The sequence below is a fragment of the Pinus tabuliformis genome, chromosome 4_2 (genome assembly GCF_031772625.1).
Source record: "Pinus tabuliformis cultivar Carrire ecotype Pingquan chromosome 4_2, CPIR1, whole genome shotgun sequence".
In the NCBI taxonomy this organism is placed as follows: Eukaryota; Viridiplantae; Streptophyta; class Pinopsida; order Pinales; family Pinaceae; genus Pinus; species Pinus tabuliformis.
In genome coordinates this window covers 939,101,391-939,109,291 of record NC_142304.1, presented here as the reverse complement: position 1 = coordinate 939,109,291, position 7,901 = coordinate 939,101,391, and the positions used below count along the sequence as shown (strand labels likewise).

General features: G+C 37.6%; 1 pseudogene; it reads right to left on the bottom strand.

The window, feature by feature from the left end:
- Nucleotides 1-1,368: 1,368 nt before the first annotated feature.
- LOC149172769 (uncharacterized) lies at nucleotides 1,369-2,001 on the bottom strand (annotated as a pseudogene).
- Nucleotides 2,002-7,901: the final 5,900 nt, after the last annotated feature.

Below are 7,901 nucleotides of genomic sequence, written 5' to 3'. Positions count from 1 at the left end.
CACCGCGTACTTCTACTATAGCCACACACCCACAGATGCTATCGCGCCGCGTACTTATACTGTAGCCACGCACCCACAGATGCTATCGCGCTGCGTACTTATGCACCTGCGGCTTCTGAAGCGCCGCGTACTTCTACTGTAGCCACGCACCCGAACCTCTGTCGCGCTGCGTACCCATGCACTGCGTCTTCTTCTGCTCTGCGTACCCACACAATGCTCCTTCTTCTGCTCTGCGTACCCATGCACTTGCACCGTTAATCACCTGCGTACCTCTGATTAGGGCCGAATTGGCAGTCCACGGTGTGCCACAGATAGTCAGATGCCCAGATCTGATCATGCGCCCGAGAGATCACGCTTCATAGATTCACTTTCAAGCTTTTGGACCGATAACCCAATATTTCAGATCTTAAGATATTCAATTTGCAAAAGATACATTGGCCAAGTGATCTCCTTCCCTATTTATAGTCAAATTAGATCCTATACCACGGGCCAAAACCATAGAAACAAGAACGGCGGGCTTAATAGCACGGGACAAACATAAGAAACCCCACGTGCGCGTGCTTCTCTGCCTTGAAGTGAGTGAACTGGGGGTACGCACCTCATGAACGGGTCACCTGCGGGTATGAACGCACTTCCTGGCCGGAATACCTACGGGTGCGCACCTTTTGAACTATTTTCCTGCGTACCTCTTAATTTCCAACAATTTGAGAGCTTGATCAGAGCATTGCCACCTGTATGAGTTGCCATCAAGTACAACACATGAATCATAGAGCCATACCAGAAACATAATGCCAACAATTCTTCCATAACTCAATCTTTCACTGCACATTATTCTGTTTGGTTGCCATAAATATTTTTCAATCTTCTTCTAGGACCTTCTTCATGAAATGCTTTTGTAGACTTGCAAGGTGCTCTTGAAAATTTATTTCCCCATATAGACAGGTCAGTTGTTGGAGTCACGATTGCCGTTACACCAAAACCCGTAGGTGTTAGTAAACAGACACATCGGTAGATTTAAGCACATGCCATGAAACACACGAGGAGCGTTGGATTATTCTTCTACACCGCCATTAACAGGGAGCCCAACAATCTCCCCCCCCGAGCAAGCCAGGTGTGTTTCGAACTCGAGACCTTTGGCTCTGATACGAGTTGTTGGAGTCACGATTGCCGTTACACTAAAACCCGTAGGTGTTAGTAAACAGACACATTGATAGATTTAAGCACATGCCATGAAACACACGGGGAGCGTTGGATTATCCTTCTACACTGCCATTAACGGGGAGCCCAACATCAATGGCACTGAGTTTGGGCTATTTCTAGACAAAACTTCTATATTCTTTGTATTGAAGATTTTCATTATGAAAGTAATTAACTTGGGCCTCTGTCAAGCATCTCCTGGTATTGCAACAAAGACATCCTGTTCTGCAACTTCACTTGCTCATAGAATTTAGCAATGAATTCCTCAGCATGCCTGTCAACCTGATGGTCATTATCTTCACTGAACAATTTCAAGATCATTCGACACATCGGAGGCAACAAACGGCTCAGCCTCTGAAGAGCAGTCAGCTTATTATGAGTAAGGCAATCCTTGCTGAAGTATTCATTGTTGTGATCCAACTTTGGAAGAACAATAGTGTTAGGATCTTCATTTTCTTCAAATTGATGTGGATGAATGCATGGAAAGTGAAGCACATGTGTGGGAAAGTAGTGATGTTTTCTCTTGGCCATGTTGAATATGGCAGGGTTTTTGCTATAGGAGAATTCATATTCTTAAAGCCCAAAGCCACTTTGGTTGCTACTGTATTTGGAATGGTGGAACACCAAATTCCTTAAGCTTTTGCCATAGACTTTTCCTCTCTCCATCATCAGATGCATGTCCATGAGCATCTTGCGCTTGGAGGTGAGGCCTTTTTTCATCATGAAGAAAGCTATCCGCATAAATCTCCAAAGACCCTTTGATGAAACATGATTTGCACTAGAATGGATATTCTCCATTTCTTGCAATTTATGATCAAACCTCACAAGGTCTAATACTCACAAAAAAAAAAAACCAATTTGATCAAATTCTATTAAAAAACCAGGAGGAGGCTTGAATAACACAAAGACTTGCAATGCTTGTGAGATGTGAAACCTTAGAAGGTGAGTTGATGAAAGGGCATGGAATGCCTCTAGCTTATATTTAATAGTGAAGGAATGAAGTAATGATAGAGGAATTGATAATGGGAAATTTGCAAAGAAGTCTTGACCCAGCTTGATTGGTTCGTTGCTAGTGTGGTACCGAGCAAGCAGGTAACCCACTTCAAAATAAAAAAATTCGAAAATGACATGCACATGGTAATGGAGGCTAAATTTGTTTGATCATAGCTAGGGTTAGACATTGTTAAACTTGTGGGGAAGTTTCATCCACATAAAATGGAAATTAAAAATTTTAGGGTTAAGAGTTGTCAAACACGTGTTGAAGGCTTTCAACTCTACTTTACTAGCACATGCCTCTTTGTTGAAAGTACCAAATCAGTTTTTTTTCGCTATGCACTACTATAGTCTCCTCCCTATTAGAAAACAATAACACGCCAATCAAACATCCATTTCCTTTCAAATAGAGTGACCACTATGGTAATGGATCTGTCACTATAATAAAAAACATATAGTAATGTCCTGCACTCTTCTCTTTTTGGTGTTTTGTTAGTGTCTTATAAGGCTATACAAACATGGGTGACATTGACTAAAGGTTTAACTTAATATCAAAGTCCACTTTAATCTCACATAAGTGGGGAGATTATAGGGGGGGCACTACTGGATCATTCTAATGTTATGTAATCCAGAAAAGTGATAAAATTTCATGCCTACCAGTCGGTCATGCATATGTCAATGTTTATGTGGACCCATTGATTCACATACCAATGGTGCTCATAGTGTCACTATAAAGATCGTGCTCACCTATTTCACATGAAACATTGGGAGTACATCGATAAGGTGTTTTCCTTGTGATAGCTATCTTTGTGATTGGACTCCTAGAAAAGGGTGGTTGAATGGAAAAGTCATCAATTTTTATTATGTTTTCCTTATGTTAGGCATCTCCATGTACAAGTCACAAACCTCTTGATACACTAAAAATGAATTCATGAATGGTTAGCAAAATGGTATAAAGAAGGAAAAACAATTATGTTAAACAAGAGAGGCTACACTGTCTTCTTTATTTATAATGTTTTGAATGCAAGAAATTATTCGTATACCACAGATAATACCCATGTGCTCATACTTGAAGCGGAAAATATGCTTGAAATACATGTTTAAAGCACCATCCACATCTTTACTCTTGGTACTCTTTTAGGCATCAAGAGTTCCAAAGACTTACCAAATAAAAAGGAACGCTCTCATTGTGTCAACACAAAAGCAAAGGAAAGACTGTCAGCACAAAAACAAAGACTTTCAACACAAAATCCATTTAGTGTTAGATCAATATAATGAATACCTCTGCTAGATGCAGCACTCTAGATGTGTGACCTGTAAAGCTATCTTATCTTAACCATATATGGATATTTCCATAAGGTCAACGACTTCTGGCTAAATCAATGTGAGCAGATAATACCCCTATGCTCATTCCTGAAGGAGGACAATCTGCTTAATGGATATGCGTGAGATACATGTTAAAAGCATCAGCTGCATCTTTACGCTTTGTCCTCTTTAAGGTATCAGGAGCTCCAAAGACATGCCAAAACCTAAGAGTCTCATCTCCTGCAACCAATGAAATGGTGTACCTATCTGGACTATGAAAATACAAAACAAAAGAAAGACTGTCAGCAAAAACCCATTTGGCAATAGATCAATAGAATTAATACCTCTGCCTATTTGAATTGCAAGGGATGTAACAATTTATTCCTATAACAAAATCGTTATGGTACAGAGTATATTCGCTACTCTTACCTGAGAAGATTACCCTTTCCATGACAGACTTGTACATGTCGAGAACAACATCTCCATGTAGAAATCACAAACCTCTTGATACACTAAAAATGAATTGATGAATGGTTAGAGAAATGGTATAAAAATTAAAAGATGTTATGTTAAACAAGAGAGGCTTACAGTGTTTTCTTTATTTATAATATTTTGAATGCAAGAAATTATTCTTATACCGCATGTAATACCCATGTGCTCATACTTGAAGTGGTAAATCTTCTTAATGAATCTGCTTGAAATACATGTTTAATGCGCCATCCGCATCTTTACTATTGGTACTCTTTAAGGTATCAAGAGCTCCAAAGACTTACCAAATACAAAGGAAATGGTGTGATTGTGTCAACAAAAAAAAAAAAGGAAACACTGTCAGCAAAAAAACAAAGACTTTCAACAAAAATTCCATTTAGCGTTAGATGAATACAATGAATACCTCTATCAGTTTCATCACTCTAGATGTGTGACCTGTAAATCTATCTTATCTTAACCATATATGGATATTTCCATAAGGTCAACTGGTTCTGGCTAAATCAATGTGAGCAGATAATACCCATGTGCTCATTCCTAAAGGAGGACAATCTACTTAGTGGATATGCGTGAGATACATGTTAAAAGCACCAGCCGCATCTTTACGCTTTGTCCTCTTTAAGGTATCAAGAGCTCCAAAGACTTTCCAAAACCTAAGAGTCTCATCTCCTATAGCCAATGCAACAGTGTACCCATCTGGACTCTAAAAAGACAAAACAAAAGAAAGACTATCAGCAAGAAGGCTAAGATTGTCAGCACAAACCCATTTAATGATAGATCAATAGAAAGAATACCTATGCCTATTTGAATTGCAAGGAATGTAACAATTTATTCCTACAACAAAATCGTTATGGTACAAAGTATATTCGCTACTCTTACCTGAGAAGATTATGCTTTCCATGTCAGACTTGTACATGTCCAGAACAATATCTCCATGTACAAATCACAAACCTTTTGATACACTAAAAATGAATTCATGAATGGTTAGAGAAATGGTATAAAGAAGGAAAAACAGTGATGTTAAACAAGAGAGGCTTACAATGTCTTCTTTATTTATAAAATTTTGAATGCAAGAAATTATTCTTATACCGCAGATAATACCCATGTGCTCAAACCCGAAGTGGTAAATATGCTTAACTTATCTGCTTGAAATACATGTTTAAAGCACCAGTTGATATGTAGTATGCTTTCCAACTAGAAAGCAATAAAAGAGCTAGAAAGTACTAAATATCTATGTCCTTTTACATACTTAAACCAATTCCCCAAAATGTTTAGATGAAGACACATTGCTGAAGTCATCCCTAGTGCATACAAAAGGCTAGGAAATCTGAGCAGACTATACTTGAAGCATACAATTTTTGGATGTCTAGAATAGTGTGTTAAAATTTCACTACATGGAAAACAAACTTGCAAACTTAAGGAACTCTCGAAACTACTTATGTGTGCTAGATATGAAATCTCAAATGCTAAATGAAAATTGACAGAAAAACAAAACAATTTACAGCATTAAAAAAATCATCTCTATTTGTCTTTATTAGCTTGGGAAAGGAAAAATAGTGCACACACTCTCTGGTAAACTAAATGGATAACAAAAACAACAGGGACATCTTAACTAGTGCATCCTAATCAAACACTAATTCTACTCTATGGAAGTGTACCTAGGCTACATGCACCAGATTCTTAAAATATATCACCTCAACTATGGAATAGTGTGCCCTAGCTGAGTGTGGTCCACATGGAATTCTAATTTTAAAACTCTGATAAACTAAATGAATAACAGAAGCAGTTGGGAAACCTTAACTAGTGCATCCTAATCAAACCATCATTCTACTCGAGGGAAGTGTACACAGGTTACATGCAACAGATACTTATAATAGATATCCTCACCTGTGGAATAATGTGCCCTACCTAAGTCTGATCCACATGGCATTTTAATTTTGGATCTGAATTGGATAGAAAAAACAAATCTGAGGATGGCACATGCATTTTTCAGCAGATTTGGAGCAACCTCAGCTCAACCATATATTAACAGCCAAGTTGGACACTAAATTGGTGTCTGATCCCCTCTTGTTTGTGAGACAAGGGATCTCATCCACATAGCAATTTGACTGCTAAAGTCTACCATACATGTTAGGGAACCTATCTACTTTTTGTACATTGACAAATCAAGAAAATCTTAATCTAAATCTATTGAAAACTTCAAAATATGTATCATAAAAGTAGCCTAGGTTTTATTGTCCATTATCCGAAACTTCTTCAAAATATCAATTGCTTACTTACCTGTGTTCGAGGACCAGCTCACCTCAACTCAGCCAAACCTCCAAGACTAAGAAATAACACATGAGGTTGATGTCCTTCATGTCAAATTCACTTGGCAGTTTCTTATTGCACCATGGCATAGAGTTTTTTAAACTAATTGTTAGGACCAGGTAATCTACATACAACACAAATATAAGCATATCAAATTTGTCATAGTCAAACAAATAATAAAATTTAGGACCTACAACGGTATTAGTGATGCCCATAATTTGTAAGTATTAATAAATCCATGAGTACCAAGCACACATGGGTATCCCATCCTAACAAAGATATTATATTTGAACCCAAGTTGAAACAAAACCATGAATCACTCTTCCTGCCACCTGCATCTTAGGCCCTGTCAAAAGCCATTAAAGCATGCAACAGCTCAAAGAACTGTGCCAGTGTGACCTTTAAGTACCTCGCATACCTTAGACCATGGAGCATATTTGCAGCATGCTCAGCTCAACCATATATTAACAGCCAAGTTGGACACTAAATTGGTGTCTGAGCCCCCCTTGTTTGTGAGAAAAGGGATCTCATCCACACAACAATTTGACTACTAAATTCTACCAGACATGTTAGGGAACCTATATACTTTTTGTACGTTGACGAATCGATCAAATCTGAATCTTAATCTACTAATAACTTCAAAATATGTATCATAAAAGTAGCCTATGGTTTATTGTCCATTATCTGAAACTTCTTCTGAATCTCAATTGCTTACTTACCCCTATTCGAGGACCACCTCACCTCAACAAAACCAAACATCCAAGACCAAGAAATAACACATGAGGTGTATGTCATTCATGTCAACTTCACTTTCCAGTTTCTTCTTGCACCATGGGATAGAGTTTTCTTAACTAACTTTTAGGACCAGGTCATCTACATACAACACAAATATAAGCATATCAAATTGATCATAATAAAACAAATAACACAATTTATGACCTACAACAGACTTAGTGATGCCCATAATATGTAAGTACTCATCAAAAAAACAAATTATCTTCAAAATTTGTTTTGTTGCACACAAAATTAGTTTATGTTTGGACCCTCACAACCTAGTGTGCTCCTTAGAAGCTTGAGCAATGCATGTTCAAGTTATTAAAATTTAACACATATCAATCCTTTTTGTCCTCTTTTGGGAGGCGCTACATTAATTGTGGGTGTGGAATGCTCATCACATTAAACACCCTCCTCATTATTTCTGTCTCCCATTTGTTGAAATTCAACAATGGTTTCCTGCCAAGGTTCAGGAATGACAATTGGATGATTTTGTGCAACAAGCAAATCATCATGTGCTTGTATCTCCTCCCCATGCTCACTCCCATATGTTTCACCTGATTCCTATACACAACACACTTTAACTTGTTAGAATAACATTATACCTCCATTGACTTCTTGCATTATTCATATAATATTATAAACAACTAACCTTGGATCCATAACTAGTAATTAATTTTTCCCCTTAATTTATCATGTGTTGGCGAAGACCTTGGGAACCATGTAATAAAGCATATTTTATATCTTCCTCTGAAGCTTCCTTTTGAAATTGGTGAACCTACATTAACAAAGATAATCATATCTATAAGGTAAAATAACTAATAAGATACAATTAA